The sequence below is a fragment of the Syngnathus scovelli genome, chromosome 8, assembly GCF_024217435.2.
Source record: "Syngnathus scovelli strain Florida chromosome 8, RoL_Ssco_1.2, whole genome shotgun sequence".
Taxonomy (NCBI): Eukaryota; Metazoa; Chordata; class Actinopteri; order Syngnathiformes; family Syngnathidae; genus Syngnathus; species Syngnathus scovelli.
Window position 1 is genome coordinate 5,836,447 of NC_090854.1, and position 24,179 is coordinate 5,860,625.

The 24,179-nt window shown below is 45.9% G+C and overlaps 2 long non-coding RNA genes across 2 annotated transcripts in view; one reads left to right on the plus strand and one right to left on the minus strand.

Moving 5' to 3' along the window:
* The first annotated feature begins 4,558 nt into the window (after positions 1-4,558).
* The window catches only part of LOC137840534 (uncharacterized), a 31,830-nt gene continuing 12,209 nt past the window's right edge, over positions 4,559-24,179 (plus strand). The window contains exon 1 of the long non-coding RNA XR_011087254.1: positions 4,559-5,244. This is a non-coding gene — a long non-coding RNA (uncharacterized lncRNA). The remainder of the gene's footprint in view (positions 5,245-24,179) is intronic.
* Positions 11,701-24,179, minus strand: part of LOC125974205 (uncharacterized) — a 32,571-nt gene continuing 20,092 nt past the window's right edge. Inside the window, exon 3 of the long non-coding RNA XR_011087253.1 lies at positions 11,701-11,948. This is a non-coding gene — a long non-coding RNA (uncharacterized lncRNA). The remainder of the gene's footprint in view (positions 11,949-24,179) is intronic.

A 24,179-nucleotide genomic window follows, 5' to 3' on the forward strand; every position in this document is an offset into this window, starting at 1 on the left:
ATTTTAGGGGGTCGACTTATACACCGAGTCGACCTGTACACCGGCAAATACGGTACTATCTTCCACACTTCAACTCTCAACTTCCCTTCTACTCCATACTTTTTCTTCCACTTCGGCATATATTGCATACAATTAAGAAATCTACTCGCCATGTAATTCTCATCTCCGTCAAGAGGTAGAGATTTCCCATATTAATTCTAGTAGTTTTAGGTTATACAATTTCTTTTTCTCAGAAATATTATCCATCCATCCATTTTCTGAACCGCTTAGTCCCCACGGGGGTCGCGGGCGTGCTGGAGCCTATCCCAGCCGTCATCGGGCAGTAGGCGGGGGACACCCTGAACTGGTTGCCAGCCAATCGCAGGGCACACAGAGACAGACAGCCGATCTCACTCACACTCACACCTAGGGACGATTTGGAGTCTTCAATCGGCCTACCGAGCATGTTTTTGGAATGTGGGAGGAAACCGGAGTGCCCGAAGAAAACCCACGCGGGCCCGGGGAGAACATGCAAACTCCACACAGGGAGGGCCGCAGGTGGAATCGAACCCGCACCCTCCTAACTGTGAGGCGGACGTGCTACCCAGTGCGCCACCGAGCCGCCCTGGATAGACCACAGTCTAGCAAATTTTTTTTCATACTAAAACTTTAGCCAATGTTCATCATTTTAACATATACGCACACACATGCACAGCTCTCGCATGCAAAAGGTAGGTCTCAGCAACAATGATTCGTCACAGGCTGGCCATTTCCTGTGGTCGATCATGAGCTGGTCCCTCCCATGCACACGAGGACAGCACATTCTAATTTTATTTATTTATCTTCTAGAAGCAAGTTGCATTTCTTTACCACTTGATTTGCATATTTTAACTTCAGTGTAACACAATTTGATCCCTATTCATTTGTAATTGGGCCTACAAACAGCATTGTCATACTTCTTGTGTGGACAGGGGCTCTAACAATCTAAAAAGATTTTTAATAACCTGACAATGACATGTTTTGCTGTCATATGGGAGAGGTTTCAGATCTTTTAAATTTCGATACATGATTTGCATAGGACCGGAAACTCCTCTTGCCCCTTGCTTGAGCCGCGGCTTGAGCTGCGGCCTTGCACCTGCTCACAGGGGCCTTATTGTCTCCTGGTCTGACAAACACTTGTGACCGCATCAGTTTTCATCTTTCTAGCTTTTGTCTCTTGAATTCGTTCTCATCTCTTTGTGAAGATTTCAACCACACTCTAGCACTTCTACCACTTCTTCCACATTTCAAATTTCCTTGAACTCCATACATTTTCTTCCACTTCAGCATGTATTGCATACAATTAAGAAATCTACTTGCCATGAACTTCTCGTTTTAAAGAAGAGCAGAGCAAGAGATTTACCGTTCTTATTTCCCATCTTAATTTTAGTAGTTTAAGGTTTTACAATTTTTTTCAAATTTTTTTTCTTTGAGGATCCTCAATGCAGGTTTAAATTGACCTTCCAACAGATTACTAGCCTGTTTTATTGCCGTGGATCAACGCTAGAACTGCTTTTTAGTCAATTTATCCTACCAGTCACACACTCAATCACACTAACTCCAGCGCTTTTTTAGGCCTCATGGCTCGGACAAACCAAAGCCGTATCTCATAGCTCGGACAAACCAAAGCCGTATCTCATGGCTCGGATAAACCAAAGCCGTATCTCATAGCTCGGATAAACCAAAGCCGTATCTCATGGCTCGGACAAACCAAAGCCGTATCTCATAGCTCGGACAAACCAAAGCCGTATCTTTAGCGCTTTAACTTACTTGTCCCCTGGTTCGTTGCACCGCCGGATCCCGTCAATCCACCTCTGTCAGACGAAGGCAGACCTAAGATGCTGGCCCAGCGAAGAATTCTCTTCCCAGGACTTTCTTTTCCAGGTCCTCCTAATGGACGCTGGCTTGTTGACAATGCAGCACGTCCTCCTTCGCCGGTCAGATGGTGGGTATGAGGATCCCGGGTTTCGGCACCAAAATGTTAGAGTTGTGCACACTCCAACTTGTTTTGCAAGAACCAAACAGGAGACAAGTAAGTCCTCTTAAGCACCTGCAGGTGGAGAGTCCATTCGGCGCTGTTTGAACAGCGATGATCGAATGAAGTCTAACTCAGGCCTCTTGCAGGAGCATTTTTATTGAGAGAAACAGAGTGGGGGTATGGGTAGGCTGGCTAAAGCCCTTGTCCTCTAGTCTAAACATGTCAGGGGATGTTTTACGACCTTGTGATAAGGAGGAGAAGGTAAGGTATTTATTACCTGTTGCATTCCAACATAATCCTACGATAAAGATAACCTGGAAAACCCTAACAAACAGCACGTCTATGTGGTCGGGCTTCGCGGGGAAAACCCAACCTCCAGACCAGTGACGCCTAGACGGGGAGGAGATGGCCATCGACCAATCATCTCACAATGTTTTGCATGCTTTAATATTCATATTGTGTTTCTTTAAAACTGGGCAACCCGGAAGAATGTGTTGTCTTTTGGTGGTCACAAAATCGCACGGGTTTTAGTGTGAGGGACCCAGGACCCAGGGCTGTATTAGTGCGCTTTGTCAGGAATAAACAATTGGTAAATTTGGTCTGATTGATCTACTGGTCTTCTCTTTGATAGAACGAACTCGCAAAATTGTTAGGTGCACCCGTGTGTGGATTAGGACATAGCAATTCATGTGTTAAGTGTTGATCGCAATTTGGAGTCAGATCAATAACTAAAATCCGTAACCTAACACATCCGAATGCTTCACACTGCGCCATGTTGCGTGATCCACAATACTACTGACACTAACTGAATCCGTGCTCCGTGACCCACCCCACATTCTCCCGGGGTTCATTGCGTCACACCTCTCTGGCCTGCACCAACGCTAGGGACGAGATTGGAGCCAGCCAAGATGCTATCAACTTGCTGACGTCACGCAGCTGCCTGATCCGGGCCACAAACTAAGCAACATGGATGCTCCCAGTATTTCCATGTCACACTTACTAAAAGCCATTTATTTCCTACGTGAGTTGCTTTTTTTTTAATAAACTTCAGGGATTTGATTAAGCCATATTCGTAGAATAGAAACATTTTAATGTTGCTAGTGACGAAAGGTACTCTTTAATGTTTTAATGATCTGATCTTAATAACTGATGCTGTCAGGGTCCGGGGTGGTGTACCTCCTTTTTCCACAGGGAGCAACCGTGAGCAGAGTGGCAGAGGGCCCAGGTGCGGCTCATCAGGCTCGTTAGAGGAGGGCTCGTAAGGAGCACGCTGTCAACCGCTCGTCGCCTGAGTGTCCTACCTGTTGTGATCACCTCCACGGGTGTGGCTCTAGCTCCTCGATACCCTCTTGCCCATCGACGCCACGTTCTCCTGATCCTCCGGTCTGCAGTAAGATCTCCGCCACAGCCACGTCGAATCCTCTGACCAAGACTTGTGTATTTTGCTTGCAGATTCCCTCCACGGCTCACCGGCAAGATCCACCCCGTCTGGCTGAACTCCACACACTCCGCTGTTGCTGCTCTCGCTCCTTGTTCCTGGCTCAGATCCTCCTGCTCAGCCTCCACCGCATCTCCTCCAATAAACACTCATCACTCATTCTGAACTTTTGAGTTGGTTTCCTGCATGTGGGTCAAATCAATCGCCAAAACGATGACAGATGCTGGAAGTTCTGCCATTTTAGTACTTTCAAAGTCAAAGTCAAAGTCTGGTTAATTGTCAATTTCTTCACATGCCAAGACACAAAGAAATCGAAATTACGTTCCCGCTATCCCGCGGTGACAAGACATAGTACACAATATACATACAAGTAAACAACACAAAAATAAAATAAAAACAAGAAGGCACAAACAATGAATAAATAAGAGTGATAAGTAAATAATAAATACCGTAATTTCCGGACTATAAGCCGCAGGGTCCAAAATTTGGGAAAAAAGTTGCGGCTTATAGTCCGGAAATTACGGTATTTATTATTTACTTATCACTCTAGTCAGAAGATTTTTTTTCGTGATTTTTGTGATGAGTTGATCACTTTTACTCTTAACACTATTATATACAGTAAACGCTACAAAACAAACTGACAAATAACTCGTTTTCAAATCAGACGAGTGAAAACTGGACAAATATTTAAAAAATATATATTAAAAGTGAAGACAATTTGCAATTCTAGTAATGACACATGAATTTGATGCACAATTTGTCTTCGTGGGCCACATAGAATGATGTGGCGGGCCGTATCTGCCCCCCGGGCCTTGAGTTTGACACCTGTGCTCTAAACCCTTTCTCTTACTCTGCCATGTGACTCAGAGATTACACAAAGCAGTGGCGCTGTTTGGACCATCTGCATTGTATTAAAACCCAATCAATCAGCATTTAAATTCAATTCTTCTGACATTTTGCTTACCAAAAACAAGTTGTAATGAATGTGAACTTTTAATGCATTTTATTCAGAAGGTTACTTTGAACCTTAAACGGCGGCGCAGCGTACTTATGGATTTAACGGCCTCCGGCCTCTAGGGGGAGCTCTAGCTGGAAGCAAGAGCGAGACAGGCGAAGAAGAAATAATGCACGGAAGAAGACGTGTTAGTTTGTGTTTACATTGCGCGCATCACGCAGAACGCGATCAAGACGGACATTACTGAAAGGAAGCCTTTATACACAACCCGTCATCATGGGGGACAAAAGAAATCCATACGATGCCGCTTTTAAGACAAAGGCAGTCGATGTTGATAACATTATGTTGTGTCTACTCTGGAGCGTACTTATGGATTTTAACGGCCTCCGGTCTCTAGGGGGCGCTCTAGCAGGAAGCAAGAGCGAGACAGACGAAGAAGAGATAATGCGCCGAAGAAGACGTGCTAGTTTGTGTTTTGATTGTCTCGCGCATCACGTACACGCCCGCACTCGCACAAAGAGACAGAACGAGATCAAGACGGACATTACTGAAAGGAAGCTTTTATACACAAACCGTCATTATGGGGGACAAAAGAAATGCATATGATGCCGTTTTTAAGCTATACGTGTCGCTCGCTAGTTTAATGTAATTTAGCGCTTCGTGCATGAATAGGATTAGCATGAACAGACCCTCATCACACTCGGGGAAATGCATAAAAGCGACGACGAAAGAGAGACTGAGAAAGTGTGAGGCGAAGGATATCTAACGCTATTCAAATCGGACACTAAGGAGGAAGACTTCGATGGTTTCAGTGCACAGGAGGAAGATGAAGACGGCTCTTTTTTTACTTTTACGGTATGTGTTTTTTTTTTTAACCAGCCCTGTTAGTGCTGTGCTACCGTGTTGCTGCTGTGTTGCTGCTGTGTTACTGCCGCGTCTCAGTGACTTTGCTGTGTTACTTCCGTGTAGCTGGGGTATTACTGCCGCGTCACAGGAAGTATTTGGGAAGAAATGTTAAGGTATGTTGTTAAAGCTTTAGAAAAACTTTCTGTGTCCAGTCTTTCTTTGCTAATAACTCACGTGCACACTTCCGCGTTGCTGCGGTACTACTGCTACGCAGCAGTCACAGGCAATGTTTAGAAAGACATGTTCAAGTATGTTATTAAAACGTCAAAAAGGCTTTCTATCTACTGTCTTTCTTTGTAAAAAACCTGTGTGCACGTGCGGCTTATAGTCCGGTGCGGATTATGTAAGAAAAAAACTGAAATATCCCTGAATTTTAGCTGGTGCGGTTTATAATCCGGTGCGCTTTATATTCCGTTAATTACGGTAAACAAATAAGACAATAAATAAGAGGAGCAAAAATGGAGCAAGTGTACATACAGCAGACAGTCAGAATATAGCGCAAAAGTACAGGACGCTACACAGAAGGGGGAAGAAAGTTCAGGATCCTAACAGCCTGGAGAATGAAGCTGTTGGTGAGTCTGGTGGTGCGGGAGTGCAGGCTCCTGTACCTCTTCCCAGAGGGCAGAAGATCAAACAAAGAGTGAGCGGGGTGACTCACATCACTCACAATCGTGGTCGCCTTGCGGATGAGATGGGAGGCGTAAATGTCCTTCAGGGAGGGGAGTGAAGCACCAATAATCTTACCAGCCGTGTTCACTATGCGCTGCAGGGCCTTCATGATGTATTCAGAGCAGGCACCACCCCAGACAGCGATACAACTGGAGAGGACACTCTCAATGGTACCACGGTAGTATGCAGTCATGACGGCCGGAGGAGCACTCGCTCGCCTGAGTTTCCGCAGGAAGTACAGGCAGCACTGAGCTTTCTTTGCCAGCGACGCGGTGTTGGTGAACCAGGAGAGGTCCTCACTGATGTGTACCCCCAGGAATCTGGTGTTGCTCACTCTCTCCACAGAACCGTCGATGGTCAGCGGCAGGTGTTGGGTGTGACCCTTCCGGAAGTCAACAACAATTTCCTTGGTGTTGTTGACGTTCAGCAGGAGGTTGTTGTCCCTGCACCATGCGGTCAGAAGGTCAACCTCCAACCTGTACTGAGTGTCGTTGCCCTTGGTGATGAGACCCACCAGAGTCGTGTCGTCAGCAAACTTCACTATGCGGGTGTCGCTGTAGGTCGCAGTGCAGTCATGCGTCAGCAGGGTGAAGAGCAGCGGACTGAGCACGCAGCCTTGGGGGGGCCCCGTGCTCAGTGTTAGAGATTTGCTCACTCCAACTTATTTTGCAAGAACCACACGGGAGACAAGCAAGTCCTTTTAGTCACCTGCAGGCGGAGAGTCCACTCGCTCAAGGAATGAAATCTGAAAGTCTCCTTCCTGCAAGGGCATATTTATTAGGAGGAACAGAGTGGGGGTGAGAGTGGACAGGTTTGGTGAACCCCCGGCCTCTGATAAGATCAGAGCAGGGGGTGTTTTACACTGTTGTGGGAAACAGAACAACTTTGATTGCTTCATCTGCAGCTGGTCAATCAAGCAGAGGAAGCAACCACTTCATTTTACTGCATTGTGAGAGCAAGACAAGATTGGTTAATCATTATAGTCTACATTCCAACATAATCCTACGATAAAGATAACCTGGAAAACCCTAACACTCAGGGTGATGCTGGCGGAGATTTTGTCGCCAACACGTACCACCTGAGGCCTCTGACAGAGGAAGTCCAGTAGCCAGTTGCAGAGGTAGGTACTGAGGCCCAGCTTGTCGAGTTTGCAGATGAGTCGTTGTGGCACAATGGTGTTGAAGGCAGAACTGAAATCCACAAACAGCAATCTCACATACGAGTCCCTTCTCTCCAGGTGGGTGAGGGCCGAGTGGAGAGCAGAGCAGATGGCCTCCTCAGAGGACCGTTTGGCTCGGTACGCAAACTGGAAGGGCACTTAATGATGATGGGCGTCAGTGCCACGGGGGGTAGTCATTGAAGCAGGACGAAGCAGGTTTCTTCGGCACAGGTACGATGGTGGCAGCCTTGAAACACGAAGGGACGATGGTCTGCTGCAGGGAAATGTTAAAGACGTCCGTGAAGACACCCATCAGCTTCCCAGCGCAGTCCTTCAGCACTCGACCTGGGATGTTGTCAGGGCCCACGGCCTTACGGGTGTTGATAGCGGCAAGCACCCTCCTCACGCTGTCGGCAGAGAGGCACAGGGGCTGCTCGTGTGGTCTTCAGCGGGCAAGTGCTGTTCTGAGCATCGAACGGAGCAAAGAAGCGGTTTAGATCGTTGAGCAGACGGACGTCGCCCTCACAGCTCTACGGCGCAGGCTTGTAGCCCGTGATGGTCTGAATGCCCTGCCAAAGGTTCCGTGCGTCCCTGCTGTCCTTGAAGTGGGCGGTAATCTTGCAAGAGAACGCCCTTTTCGCTTCCTTGATGCCCCGGGACAGGTCGGCCCTCGCTGTCCTCAAGCCAGCCTCATCCCCCGCTCTGAAGGCTTCGTCCCTGGCCCTCAGCATCCTGAGGACAGCCCCTGTCAGCCATGGCTTCCAGTTAGCCCGAGTGACGATGGATTTCGAGTGAGTCACATCATCAATAAACTTCGTGATGTAAGAGGAAACAGAGTCAGTATACTCCTCTATTTCTGTTCGATCATTGCAAGTGGCCGCCCGCTTAAACATGTCCCAGTCAGTAGAGCCAAAGCAGTCTCGAAGCGCATCAGAGGCACCCTCAGGCCACACCCGCACCGGCTTGCGAACCGGCCTGGATGCTTTCACCAGTGGTCTGTATGCGGGCAAAAGCATATCAGTGAGATGGTCAGAAAATCCAAGATGGGGGCGGCTTTGAAAGCTCCTTTATGCGTAGAGTAGAGCAGGTCCAGGAAGCTGACACCACGTGTTGGAAAATCACCATGCTGGTGAAGCCTTGGAAAAACAGACTTCAGGTTAGCATGATTAAAGTCCCCAGCGAAGATGGTGAAATCGTCAGGGTGCGCTGTCTGTTGTTCACTGACAGCCTGGTACAGTTCACTAAGAGCCGCGATCCTGACGCCTTCGATGTTGGAAGGGGGGATGTATACCGCGACCAGCAGAATCGCAGTGAATTCCCTCATCAGGTAAAAAGGACGGCACTTAATGATCACAAACTCGGCCAGTGGCGAGCAGTGCTTTTTGACCTGACTGCTGCTTTTGACCATACAACTCTATTATCTCGCTTGCAAACCTCCCACTTATTCCTAATAATAACCCAAGACTCTAATAAAATGATGAACATATTCAGATTAATGAAAGTTTCACTGAAAAAACTTTCTTTATTAAAGGGAATCTCTTAAGCATGCCCATCCCTTTTGCTCTTGATTTTAAATAGTCACCAATTTGGCTTTCCACAGAAGCAAAGGTGTCCTCCTCAAAGGAGAAAAAAAAAAAAAAAAACATCCTCTGTGGCTGAGTTGGTGCTGAGGTGTTGTGTTGGCGCATTGGTACCTTTTGGTTGGTCTTCATCTTTGGCAATTATACAGCACTCTGCCAGCAGACTTGTCTTAGCATTGTGTGTCCGCAGCCAGCGTAGTTTAAATCTAGGCAGTGTCACTGCGGCCAAGACAGCAGCGATATTGCCAAGATTTAGTGCCGCACAACTGACGAACAACAGACAGAACGAAATCAAGATGGACGTTACTGGAGAAAGGAAGCTTTTATACACAAGCCCTCATTATGGGGGACAAAAGAAATGCTTATGATGCTGCTTTTAAGTTAAAGGGAGTCAATTTGGTTCTCAAAGAAGGAAATAGAGCTGCTGCATCTACTCTTGAGGTTTCCTCCGGCCACTAGAGGACACTGGGCTATTGTTGATGACATCTTGTTGCGTCACCCTTTTCAGTATTTTTTTCCTAGGTTATATCTTCTCCGGAGGTTTACGTGGAGCTCATATGGCATTGCCTACTTTACTAAGTGGTCCCATTTTTTTTATTAGTTGTGTGTCACTAGTGTTCCCAGCACATTAAGTTTATCATGGATGTCGCTGAGATTTATGCATGTTTGTATGTTTGCAGAGCTCCTTCATCTCTGTCAATAAACATTATGTTATAAAAGATATGCGTCTCCAAAGAACCATCTCTTTCCTTAAAATCCTCTTTGTGTACATTCTCTTACGAATGATAATTAATCATTAAAACACCTCTGGCTTATAGTGCGGTGGACTTCTGCATAAACAAAACAAGATTTTCCCCTAATTTTAGCTGGTGTGTTTTATATAATCAGGTACGGTTTAAAGTCCAAAAATTATGGTAGTCTAAAACAGTAAACACATTCATGTTGATTCTTTTGGATTTTAATCACAATCACTTTCAATTGTTTATTCCTTACACTGTCTAAAACTTTTTATTTAAAAAAAGAAATACAATTAAAAAAATAGTTATTTATTTTTATTCAATTATCCCACTCACTTTCATGACGTTTTCCGTTGTAAAATGACTAATTTTGATATCAAAGCTGGTGTAACACAACAGATTTTGGTTGGTGGTGTGCCTTGAGATTATTTCCAATGAAAAAGTGGATGGAAAAAAGGGTTGGAAAACACTGGTCTATCTTTCTGTTTTGATTGGAGAAGATGAGCAGGGTCAATGTTTGCCATTATAACAAGCAGAGTTTTTGGATGTATACTAATATATCTTTTGTCATTTAGTGGACCCCATGGACTGGCACCACTGTTTTGACATCCTGATACTGGGGCAGAACTTCCTCAGTGGATCTTATTGGTTTTATACAACTGCATCACTTTAACAGACCCATTGACCCATACAGCAAAGTGTTTTGTGTACATGTGTGCGTGCGAAGGTGGTGCTTCTCTCACGCTTGTACTCTAGCATGATCGGTAATCATTTGTTAGGCACAAATGAAATGGTTCTTAGTTCCCCTTGCTGCCAAAGCCAGCATACTGTTACTGACAACTTCAATTTTGGTTGAAGAACCAAAAACCTGTGACTAGACCAGGGGTGTCCAAACATTTAGCAAAGCGGGCCTGATTTGGTTCAATGAAAATGTACAGGGGCCGACTATTCGCACCGACATTCCTTGAACTATTACCATTGATAATGAACTTGCTTATATGTAACTACCGTATTTATTCTAATTATCGCCCAGGGCGATAATTAGAGAAGGTTTATGTCCAATGGGGGTGGGCGATTAATAGAGAACACTTTTTGTCCAATTGCCAAGGGGCACTGAAATGGGCGATATGTATACTTTCCTTATGTAGTATGCAATACCTGCATCTCACTGGTGTTCTTAACACTAGAACAGCGGCTGTTTTGATCTACCTCTAACAGCGGGGTGCGTCAATTGACGCTACATTGATGCGACACGTTACCGTCGCACATCACATGTTGCGCACGTCATGTTATCGCGATCGTCTTGTTCGAGCGCACGCCCCGATAACGTAATTGTGTGAGGATATTGTAGCGGAGTGACGAGTGTAATTGTATCATAGTTTATGGAGAAAAACAATTTAAAAGGGTCATTCGACGCGCTGTCAAATCAGTCATATTTAAACTTGCGCAATGACGTCGGCATGCGGTCGCGGAGGAAAATGTACATTTTGGGGGGAATTTTTAGCAGCATGGGCGATAGAGGTATCAATGTTTTTTATTTATGTCATCGTTAACACACACTGGGCGATTATTAGAATATGGGCGATAATTAGAATAAATACGGTACATCCTTTGCTGTCTGCAGATACTAGATCGATATTGCAAATAAGAATCTGTTGTCAATTGCACTACCAGAAAAGTTAAAGATTAAAATAATAATAAATTAAATACAAATGAACAATTTTATGAAAGTTGAATGATTTTTTTTTATTAGATGTACTAAGTTTGTTTTATTATTGTTGTTGTTGTATTCATGAGAAGAGCGATATTGGTGTTTGTGACTGCAGTAAACAGGCAATCTTGCAAACGGACACCTGTGTGTGTGTGAACTGGAAAGGCACGGAGGAGACACGCTCGCAACCGATCATGAGCGCTGGCTCATGTGCGCGTTCCCGTTAGGAAGATTTTAATTTCTGAGGCTCGCTCTAGGGCGCGCAGGTTCCCGCGACAGTGCCAGCGAGCCACTTATTATTGATTTTATGATACTGCTTCGGGCCAGTCTAAATTTAGCCCGCGGGACGGACTTTGAACATGGCTGGACTAGACCAAACGTTCTATCACTGGGCAGCACTTGCTTTGAAAGTCTTGAGATGTCAATGTATTGTGAACGGCTCAAAGTTACGCCCTGCCCAATACAGAAAAGCATCCTCAGAGCATAACTAAGCCTCCTTCATGTGTCACAAGAGTAGTTTAAGCTTAGAAACTCACCAATATGTCTGTGGGTATTAAGACAGCATGATTTATTTTCAACATGTTTGCCCTTGGAAAAGCAGGTTTTACATTCTTTTGTGTGCAGGAAAAATGTTCATGACTCAAGGTTTGGATCATGAAACTTAATCATTATCCAGCTTTTTCCCCCTCTCTCCACATTGGGGCTTATGACCTTTTCTTCTGTCTGTGTGTGAGTGCCCCAGACATGGTGTACATCCACAACTTGTAGGTGAGCCTCCCAGGCAAGGCATCTGTCACCTGGGCACAGGCGGGGACAACATTCCTGGGTTGGTGGGAAAGGTAAAACTTTCGAGATGTATAGAGAAGTAACATTTCACTTGCAATTAAATTGAGCAGAGCATGGCTTACCTCTAGAAAACAGTTTTCATGCATCTACTTTAATATTTCACTGGTCACTGGATAGTATTGTGTGCATGCATGCGCACTGGAGGTAGTGTGGTCACTATTCTAATAAGAAACACACAGATCACACACAGACACGAACACATACACAAGCACATGCAAAGTTAGCAGAGGTCTGTTGAGATGTTGATGAATTGATGTGAGGAGTGTCATCCTGTGTAAACAGAAATTGCTCCCACATGTTGCTACATCCTGCAAAATATCCTTTTTGCACTAACATCTGGGGGAAACATTTTGGAGGACTTTTGCTCACTCTGTCTATGTCACATTATATATGTACAAGCCGTGACTGACACGTGTCCATAGACCTTTTACAAAAATGTCTAGGCTGTGTACTACACACATTTTTCACACAAGGTCAGGGTTTGTATAGAGTGGGTACTATCAACAGTCCGACATGGTGTTATATCCAAATTAGTATGCACGCTGCCATCCACTAATCTCTGTTATCGCGTGAACTCAATTCTCAGTGTGAACCCCCGTGATCTTGTGGTCTCGCGGGTGCAGGTTTCTGGATGCGACAGAATAATAATAATACAATTATTCTGTTTATATTTATATTAAGCTATGTGAAATTGTGGTGTATAGGTCAAATAAAAAAACAATCATTAATCAGTACAATTTATTCTTAACTTCTTTAACTTTTCCTCAAATGACAAAGCCGCTGCATCTCTGGGTGTGAAGTTTGATAAAAAGTCCTTGTTGGGCTTTTGCTAGCAATGCATCAGCCTCTGTTGCGCGCTGTTTATCAGACAGAAGTATTTTTTCTCATGCTTGGTCGTGTAGTGACGACTCAAATTATATTCTTTAAACACAGCGACCTGTGTACCACAAATCAGGCACACGGCTTTACCTTTCATTTCTGTAAAGAAATACTTGGCAGTCATTGTCTTGTTGAAAACATGGCACTCCTTGTCAACTTTTCTTTTCTGAGGGTCAGCACACATTTCGAGGACAGCATTACTTCGCACTGTTCACCTTCACGCACAGCTCACATACACGTACGCTACACGGAAGTGTGACGCCTTTCAAAATGAAAGTAAAACAGTAGTATTGCACGCACGACACAGATATATATATATATATATATATATATATATATATATATATATTAAATTAAGTTGTAATCAAATATAATTTACGATTGGCCTCATGCGGGCCGGACAGGGACGCACAAAGGGCCAGATGTTTTGCCCTGGTCTGCTCTAAGCTAAAGCAGTCAACATCTGCAACTGGTTGTTAGTGCCAGGCACTCTTACCTAACCCTATACTGCCGCTATTTCTTGTACTTTACAGGCACTGCTACTACCCCTCCGCGAGTCGTCACCTTATCGTGGTGGAGGGGTTTGCGTGCCCCTATGATCCTAGGAGCCATGTTGTCGGGGGCTTCATGCCCCTGGTAGGGTCACCCATGGCAAACGGGTCCTAGGTGAGGGGTCAGACAAAGCACGGCTCACCCAAGCCCCTTATGATGAGTGATATAAATGGACTTAGTTTTCCCTCGCCCGGACGCGGGTCACCGGGGCCTCCCTCTGGAGCCAGGCCTGGAGGCGGGGCTCGAAGGTGAGCGTCTGGTGGCCGGGCCTTCGCCCATGGGGCCCGGCCGGGCATAGCCCGAAATGGAAACGTGGGTCCCCCTTCCCATGGGCTCACCACCTGTGGGAGGGGCCGAAGGGGTCGGGTGCAATGTGAGCTGGGCGGCAGCCAAAGGCGGGGACCTTGGCAGTCTGATCCCCCGGCTGCAGAAGCTGGCTCTTGGGACATGGAATGTCACCTCTCTGGCTGGAAAGGAGCCCGAGCTGGTGTGCGAGGCAGAAAGATTCCGACTAGATATAGTCGGACTAGCCTCCACACACAGTTTGGGTTCCGGTACAAGCCCTCTCGAGAGGGGCTGGACTCTCTTCCACTCTGGAGTTGCCCACGGTGAGAGGCGTCGAGCAGGTGTGGGTATACTTATTGCCCCCCGGCTGGGCGCCTGCACATTGGGGTTCACCCCGGTGAACGAGAGGGTAGCCTCCCTCCGCCTTCGGGTGGGGGGACAGGTCCTGACTGTTGTTTGTGTCTATGCACCAAACAGCAGCTCAGAGTACCCACCCTTCTTGGGGTCCCTGGAGGAAGTGCTGGAGAGCGCTCTTTCTGGGGACTCTATCGTTCTACTGGGTGACTTCAATGCTCACGTGGGCAATGACAGTGAGACCTGGAAGGGCGTGATTGGGAGGAACGGCCCCCCTGATCTGAACCCGAGCGGTGTTCTATTGTTGGACTTCTGTGCTCGACACGGATTTTCAATAATGAACACCATGTTCAAACATAAGTGTGTCCATGTGTGCACTTGGCACCAGGACACCCTAGGCCGCAGTTCGATGATCGACTTTGTAGTCGTGTCATCGGATTTGCGGCCGCATGTTTTGGACACTCGGGTGAAGAGAGGGGCGGAGCTGTCAACTGATCACCACCTGGTGGTGGGTTGGCTCCGATGGTGGGGGAAGATGCCGGTCCGACCTGGCAGACCCAAACGCTCTGTGAGGGTCTGCTGGGAACGTCTGGCAGAATCTCCTGTCAGGAAGAGCTTCAACTCCCACCTCCGGCAGAGCTTTTCCCACGTCCCGGGGGAGGCGGGGGACATTGAGTCTGAGTGGACCATGTTCCGTGCCTCCATTGTTGAGGCGGCCGACCGGAGCTGTGGCCGTAAGGTCGTTGGTGCCTGTCGTGGCGGCAACCCCCGAACCCGCTGGTGGACACCGGCGGTAAGGGATGCCGTCAAGCTGAAGAAGGAGTCCTATCGGGCCGTTTTGGCCTGCGGGACTCCGGAGGCAGCTGACAGGTACCGGATGGCCAAGCGGAACGCGGCTTCGGCGGTTGCTGAGGCAAAAACCCGGGCGTGGGAGGAGTTCGGTGAGGCCATGGAGAATGACTTTCGGACGGCTTCGAGGAAATTCTGGTCCACCATCCGGCGTCTCAGGAGGGGGAAGCAGTGCAACGTCAACACTGTTTACAGTGGGGATGGCGTGCTGCTGACCTCGACTCGGGACGTCGTGAGTCGGTGGGGAGAATACTTCGAAGACCTCCTCAATTCCACCTACACGCCTTCCATTTAGGAAGCAGGGCCTGGAGACTCTGAGGCGGATTCTCCAATCTCTGGGGTCGAAGTCACTGAGGTAGTTAAAAAACTCCTCGGTGGCAAGGCCCCGGGGGTGGATGAGATCCGCCCAGAGTTCTTAAAGGCTCTGGATGTTGTGGGGCTGTCATGGCTGACACGCCTCTACAACGTTGCGTGGACATCGGGGACAGTGCCTCTGGATTGGCAGACTGGGGTGGTGGTTCCCCTCTTTAAGAAGGGGGACCGGAGGGTGTGTTCCAATTACAGGGTAATCACACTCCTCAGCCTCCCTGGTAAGGTCTATTCAGGGGTGCTGGAGAGGAGGGTCCGTCGGGAGGTCGAACCTCGGATTCAGGAGGAGCAGTGTGGCTTTCGTCCTGGCCGTGGAACAGTGGACCAGCTCTACACCCTCGGCAGGATCCTCGAGGGTGCATGGGAGTTCGCCCAACCAGTCCACATGTGTTTTGTGGACTTGGAGAAGGCGTTCGACCGTGTCCCTCGGGAGGTTCTGTGGAGGGTGCTTCGGGAGTACGGGGTGGCGAGCCAACTGATAAGGGCGGTTCGGTCCCTGTATCACCGATGCCAGAGTCTGGTCCGCATTTCCGGCAGTAAGTCGGATTCGTTCCCAGTGAGGGTTGGACTCCGCCAAGGCAGCCCTTTGTCACCGATTCTGTTCATAATTTTTAATTTCTAGGCGCAGCCGAGGCATTGAGGGGGTCCGGTTTGGGGACCTCAGCATCGCGTCTCTGCTTTTTGCAGATGACGTGGTGCTGTTGGCTTCTTCAGGCCGTGATCTCCAGCTGGAACGGTTCGCAGCCGAGTGTGAAGCGGTCGGGATGAGGGTCAGCACCTCCAAATCCGAGTCCATGGTCCTCGATCGGAAAAGGGTGGAATGCCCTCTCCGGATCGGGGATGAGATCCTGCCCCAAGTGGAGGAGTTCAAGTATCTTGGAGTCTTGTTCACGAGTGAGGGGAGGATGGAGCGTGAGATCGACAGGCGGATCGGTGCAGCGTCAGCAGTAATGCGGACCCTGTACCGGTCCGTTGTGGTGAAGAGAGAGCTGAGCCAAAAGGCAAAGCTCTCAATTTACCGGTCGATTTACGCTCCTACCCTCACCTATGGTCACGAGCTATGGGTCGTGACCGAAAGAACGAGATCTCGGATACAAGCGGCCGAAATGAGTTTTCTCCGCAGGATGTCCGGGCTCTCCCTTAGAGATAGGGTGAGAAGCTCGGTCATCCGGGAGAGACTCGGAGTAGAGTCGCTACTCCTCCACGTTGAGTGGAGCCAGATGAGGTGGCTCGGGCATCTTATCAGGATGCCTCCTGGACGCCTCCCTGGGGAGGTGTTCCGGGCATGTCCCACCGGTAGGAGACCCCGGGGACGACCCAGGACGCGCTGGAGAGACTATGTCTCTCAGCTGGCCTGGGAACGCCTTGGGATCCCCCGGGATGAGCTGGATGAAGTGGCTGGGGAGAGGGAAGTCTGGGAGTCCCTCCTAAAGCTGCTGCCCCCGCGACCCGACCCCGGATAAGCGGAAGAAGATGGATGGATGGATGGATGGCTTCGAAAAGGGATATGGAAGAATTAAGTCAAAGTCAACGTCAAAGTCTCCTTTATTGTCAATTCCTCCGCATGTCAAGACACACAAAGAGATCGAAATTACGTTTCTCACTATCCCAGGGTGACAAGACAGAGTTCACAACGCACATACAAGTAAACGACACAGGAAAAATAAAACAAGAAGATGAACAATAAGAGTGATAGCACGCTAGCCGCTCCCGATGCACAGCAGAGTCCGGAAAGATGACAGTCAACCAGGCCACTGTGAACACGAGCACACAGCAGGCACGCACTGTCCGGTTCGTGGATCCTATCAGGCGAACTCAACCCATCTTGTCGTTCCGCGAACGAACGTACGCCAGGAGAATGGAAGGCACGGCTGGGCGAGGTGGGTTGGCCGCAAGCCTGGCCCGACGTCTCCGCGCTGGCCCCTCTTCCGCTGCCTCGCAGACCCGCTGCCGACGCATCCCAACAATGCTCCAGGACGGAACAGTCCGAGCTCACGACGCAGTCCAACCGGGGGAGGAAGAGCAGGCCAGTCCGGCGTCGCTCCATGACGAAGCAGTCCGAGCGCCCTTAATCTCTCCGCACCAAAGTCTAGAATGCCATAAAACCCACTTCCGCCGATGTTGAGCAGAACATGCCCGCCGCACTGGTAGCACGACGTATCTATCACACGAGACGAACATACACAAAACTGCCGGACAAACACTCAGTAAACACTCACAAAACACCGAACGGGACAGAGAGTGGCCGCTGCGTGTGCACGCGCCGCCATCTTGAACCGATCTAAAGCGATCTAATGAGGTCTTGAGAAAGTCAGTGGAGTTCATGAGCCACCAAATGGAGAGCATGACAACTAAGCAAGATTCTATAATGGATATGATGAAGGAAATCAAGGAACTAAAGAGACTAAACAAAGAGGAAGATGTGAAGATTGATCTACAACAATATACTCGATTGAATGATGTTATTATCACCGGGCTGCCAACAAAACCCCGCTCATATGCTGGTGCGGCAAGGTCAGGAGCTGTGACCAGGGGAACAGAGCTTAGTGATCAGGAAGATACAGTGCAGCAGCAAGTGATAAAATTCCTACAGAAAAAACACATCAGCATAAATGAGAATGACATAGAAGCTTGCCACTCTCTTTCCCAGAAAGATGAGAGCAGGCCGGCAGTTATCATGAGGTTTGCCAATAGAAAATTTAAAACCAACTTTCTGAGACAAGGTAGGATGTTGAAAGGGTCAAATATGTATTTAAATGAACATCTGACCAAAACCAATGCCGACATAGCCAAGAGGGCTCGGTTCCGCCGTAAAGAGATAAAGATTCAAGCAACGTGGTCCTCCAACTGCAAAATATACATAAAACTGAATGGAGCACCTGAGCAGGCTAGAGTGGTAATGGTTAGGAGATTGGAGGAGTTGGACAAATTTGCATAGGTAGGCCTACTTCCTCTGTGATGCATGATGGTTTTCTGACGTTACTTCTTTAATGATGCCGACATTGCACAATATTTCCTCATATAGAAGCGTAGAAACTGAACTTGACATCAACAGTACTAATGACTCTCCATAGAATACCAATTGACCGCTCTGATGTTGATTGTTTTAATTTCATGAATCAAAGTGTAACTGACAGCTGCAAATATTTACTTGATGATGAATTTAGAACAGCCAGTAATCAATTCCATAATCCCAGTGTATCTTTTCTGCACGTAAATGCCTGTAGTCTTTGTAAAAACCTTGACCATCTTGCTCTATCTCCAACCTCAACTTTCCCTTTTCTGTTATTGGCATCTCTGAAACATTGCTACACAAAGACAATTCTGATTACTATGCCTTGGACAATTACAGTAATGTCCACAGATGCAGAGAACACAAGGTTGGAGGAGGTGTTTCACTGTATGTTAGCAGTAAGTTGGAATATAAAGAAAGATCTGATATTGAACAATGTTCTGAGCTGAGTGGAGAAGCAGTATTTATTGAATCTAATCGTACTGGGTGTATTTATAAACCTCCAAAATCTAAGATACCTGATTTTGTTAACCATCTCACCAATGCGCTATCTATAATATCTCATGAAAGTAACCAGCTCAGTGACCTAGTGGTAGAGTGTCCGCCCTGAGACTGGAAGGTTGTGGGTTCAAACCCCGGCCGGGTCATACCAAAGACTATAAAAAATGGGACCCATTGCCTCCCTGCTTGGCACTCAGCATTAAGGGTTGGAATTGGGGGGTTAGATCACCAAATGACTCCCGAGCGCGGTACCGCTGCTGCTCACTGCTCCCCTCTCCCCCAGGGGATGGATCAAAATCACACGAGGATGGGTTAAATGCAGAGACAAATTTCGCCACACCCAGATGTGTGTGTGACAATCATTGGGACTTTAACTTTAAGAAATGTTTCCTCATGGGGGATTTCAACATCAACATTATGGACTCTGAGGCACAAATTCAGTCTTTCCTGGATAGTCTGTCTTGTTTCTGTTTTAAGCCTATGGTTTCTAAACCTACGACAATAACTGAAAATTCAGCAACCTTAATAGACAACATATTTACTAACATACTTGACAGAGATCACTTGTCTGGAATTCTATGCTCAGACATCTCTGATCACCTTCCCATATTCTCTATTACCTCCTCACGAGCAAACATTCTTCTTCCTATTGGGAAGCCGATGGACACGTATAGACTTATCAATCAACAAACGATCTCCAAGTTTAAAATGCAAGTTCAAAACGGTAGTTGGGATGCTGTATTAAGGAACCCTGATCCCCAGGAGACATACACCATATTCTTGGAGGAACTGACCAAGCATTATAATTATTCTTTTCCCATAAAGAATAGAAGCCTCAAACGTGAATCGCGTTCGAAGCCTTGGGCTAGTCGAGCAATTACTACCGTATTTTCCGGACTATAAGTCGCTCCGGAGTGTAAGTCGCACCAGCCATAAAATGCCCCAAAAAGTGAAAAAAAAACATATATAAGTCGCTCCGGAGTATAAGTCGCATTTTAGGGGGCAATTTATTCGACAAAATCCCGCACCAAAAACAGTCATGAACGAGCAACAACAGGCTAAACGATAGCAACAACAGGCTAAACGATAGGTATGCTAACGTGAGAAACACAAACAATGAGCTGAAAACGGGCCTCACGTAACATATAGAGTGACAACTATTACATGAATAACATGTTTATAAAACCATCGGTGTCACTCCAATTCATTAAATCCATTGATCGTTCGATACGATAGCAACAGGCTAAACGATAGTTATGCCAACGTGACAAACACAAACAAAGAGCTGAGAATGGGCCTGACGTAACATATAGAGTGATTTAGGACAACTATTACATAAATAACATGTTTATAAAACCATCGGTGTCACTCCAATTTATTAAATCCATCGATCGTTCGATACGATGGCAACAGGCTAAACGATAGGTATGCTAACGTGACAAACACAAACAAAGAGCTGAGAATGGGCCTGACGTAACATATAGAGTTATTAAAGAAAACGATTACATGAATAACACGTTTATAAAATCATCGGTGTCACGCCAATGCATTAAATCCATCGATTGTTCTTTGTCAACAATGAGTGCGCGCGGCTGAGGGCGCTTGCACTTCAAAATATTCCACAGGCTCATATAACGATAGATAAACCATATTTCAAATAACTATAATATAAGCAATAATATTATCAAACCATTCGTGCGCTTTAAATCCATTAAATCCATCGATCAAATTCCTCGTCCTTTGTCAACATCGCCGCATGTGCGCCCTGACGTCAGCCTCGTCTTTATTCCACAGATCTAGTATATAACTATATTGTAGAGTTAACAAAGTACTAGGATAGACGTGGGTTTGATAAACGGGTCTTTATTAAACAAAACAAACTTCCAAGCGTGTGGCGGCGTGGACTTCCAGACACAAGAGCTCCATGGCATAGGACCGGGCGTGCGTAATGGCCATGTCCGAGCCCCATGCACCGTTCGCGGACAGCCACTTGGCCGAACGCCGGCCCCCGATTCAGTAGAGTAGGACCGGGCGTGCGTAAAAGCCACAATAGTTTTTCAAACCTTCTATGTCACTCCAAATCCTTAATTCCTTCAAACTCTTTGTCCTCCGTGTCACTTAGAAATGATCACCGCTAATGATGCCGGTAGTCTTTACGTGGGTACGTTTGTCCTTTATGTAAACAACCGCCGCGCCGTGCCACTGACGTCACTTGTAATAGTAATCTATTTTATTTTACAACTTGAAGTTTGTAACCTGCAAAATATGAGTTTCTTTTTGGTGCCATTTTTCTTAAGCCCACCCAGTTGATGAGTCACGGCCAACGGTGAAATTTAGAGCGCCCTCATCCAGTTTCGTCTGAAAATATATATTTTTTCAGATGTAGTTTTTTGTTTTGTTTATTTGGTTGTTTTATCAAAGTCAATGTCTGCTTTATTGTGGATTGTTTTTCATATACCAAGACACACAAAGAGATTGAAATTACGTTCCCACTATCCCTCGGTGCGATAGTACACATATGCATACAAGCAACACAAAAAAACCCAAGAAGGCACAAACAATGAATAAATAAGAGTGTTGAATAAATGATAAATAAACAAATAATAATAATAAATTATAATAATAAATATAAGAGGAGCAAAAATGGAGCAAGTGTACATACAGCAGACAGTGGACTTGGATATGGTGCTTTAAAGTGTTAATTGCTTTATTTGATGTTTTCTCTATTTTTTATGTTTTGAATATGTTCAAGATAAAGATATAAAAGCATGTGAAGTGATCAACTATACTAAAAATAACATGGGAAGTGGTCAACTATACTTGTAAGTAAGTGATGTCTTAATGATCAAGTAAATATTTGTGAAAAAAAACATATACAAGTCGCTCCTGAGTATAAGTCGCCCCCCCACTCAAACTATGAAAATAAAACGCGACTTATAGTCCGTAATTATGGTAAATCTTTTAGGCACAAAAATAAACTGTACAAAAGATTCCTCACTAATCCTTCATCTATGAATCATGATAAGTACAAACAATATAGAAACAAACTTAACCATGTGATCAGAGCTGCAAAAAAGAAACATTATGCCAATGAAATCGTCAAAAGCAGAAAGAACATGAAAGCCTTGTGCTCTACAATAAAGGAAATCCTGAATAAAAAGGAATCATCCAATTCATTTCTCTCTGAGTTCATAGTAAATGACAAGCCTTTATCAGATCCCAAAACAATTGCCTGTAAATTTAATGAATTCTTCACAGAAATTGGACCAACCTTAGCCAGACAAATTCCACAAGTACCCCGATAACCCAATCAATTACAGTGGAGCCTCGGTTTTTGAACGTCCTGGTTCTCGAACAAATTGGTATTCGAACAAAAAATTCGAGATTTTTTTGCTTCGGATGTCGGACGAAATTCGGTTGTCGAACCTCGCGAGATGAGCCGAGAGGACCCGCATGCCAACTGACTCCGTTCGTTACTACGTTTTCGTTACTCTGAGGATTCTAATCATACCTCCAAAGGAAGCAAGTGGGAGCAGTAAAGCCAACCTAAAACACAAAGACGCTCCTAAAGCAATGCGACACTGAGCACCCGGCGCGCTGCGGTTGCGCAATCGGACCAAATTAAGGTCCCTGCACACTGAGGTCTATTTAAATTTTGGAAAGTACATTAGGACTTTAAATATATTTTCTAAATTTTAGCGACCGCTCTGTCACAATGATGCGACCGGTGCAGTGCAGTTGCGCGGTCGGCGGAGCGCAACAGTTGCGCGCTCGGCGGTGCGCTGCAGTTGCACGATCGGACAAAATTAAGCTCCCTGCGCACTGATGTCCACTTAAATTTTGGAAAGTACAGAAGGACTTTAAAAAATATTTTCTAAATTTCAGCAACGGCTCTGTCACAATAATGCGACCAGCGCTGTGCAGTTGCGCGGTCAGCGACGCGCTACGGTTGCACCTTCGGAGGTGCACTGCAGTTGCGCGATTCGACAAAAATGTGCAAATGAAAAAATGCTTAAAAAAGGCTTTTTTTTTTGTCTTGGAACGGATTAATTTTTTGTCCATTATTTGTAATGGGAAAATATGATTCGGAATTCGAACGATTCACTTCTCGAACAGCCTTCTGGAATGGATTGTGTTTAAAAACCGAGGCTCCACTGTATATGGAAACTAGTACATCTGCAGCTTTTACTCTGACCCCAGCCACTGAACAAGAGATTCATGACATAATTTCATCTCTTAAAAATACTGCTTCTGGTCATTATCCCTTTGACTCCAGACTTGTGAAAGAAGTTGCAATCTGGATTATGAAACCCTTATGTTACATTTTTAATTTGTCTTTCTCAAAGGGCATTGTCCCACAGGAACTAAAGTTGGCTAAAATTGTACCAATCTTTAAAAATGATGACCCGAAAGTTCTCACCAATTATCGCCCAATATCCATTTTACCTGTCATGTCCAAGATCTTGGAAAAACTTGCCTACAATAGACTGTGTAGCTTCCTCGATAATCACAGTATACTATATGAACACCAGTATGGCTTTTATAAGTCTCATTCAACATACATGGCTATCTCTCATTTAACAGAGTGTCATGGAACGGATGGAGCAGGGCGACCAAATGCAGCTTGGACCAGGGTTTATTGGAAAACTCAAAGACAGACTATAAGAAGCTCGACTAGGGACAGGACTAACTGAACAAAAGACAAGATAAAGACAGGAATGACGAGAGACGAGAACAATCCGATAGGGTTGTGACACGCAGACAGGACTTATATACGCGACAGGTAATGAGAGGCAGGTGACTGTGATTAGTACATAGACACAGGAAGGGAGGAGCGAGCACACAGACACTGACAGAGAAATTATACAAAGCTCATGATATGAAAGAATACTCTATTGCAGTTTTACTTGATTTATCCAAGGCATTTGATACAATAGACCATGAGATTCTCTTATTAAAATTAAAACATATTGGTGTCTCCGATGTCTCACTGTATTGGTTTGCCAGCTACTTGAAAGAGAGGAAACAATATGTCTCATTTAAGGGCTTTGACTCCCCCCAGTTAGACATCAAATGTGGAGTCCCACAAGGTTCCATTCTTGGACCCCTGTTATTTTTAATTTATATTCACGATGTCTGTAGAGTCGCTCACCATCTGTCAACCATCTTATTTGATGATGATACTAGTGTTGTTTATTCACACAGCAATCTCGAACACCTTCTCTCAATAATAAACAATGAATTGCAAACGTTTTCTTGGTGGTTCAAAGCAAATAAATTGTCTTTGAATATAAAAAAAACAACAACTTCTTATTGTTCCACTGTGGGAAAAGTTGTTTGGGCAACAAAGATGTAGAGGTCTTTATTGACAATAATTTAA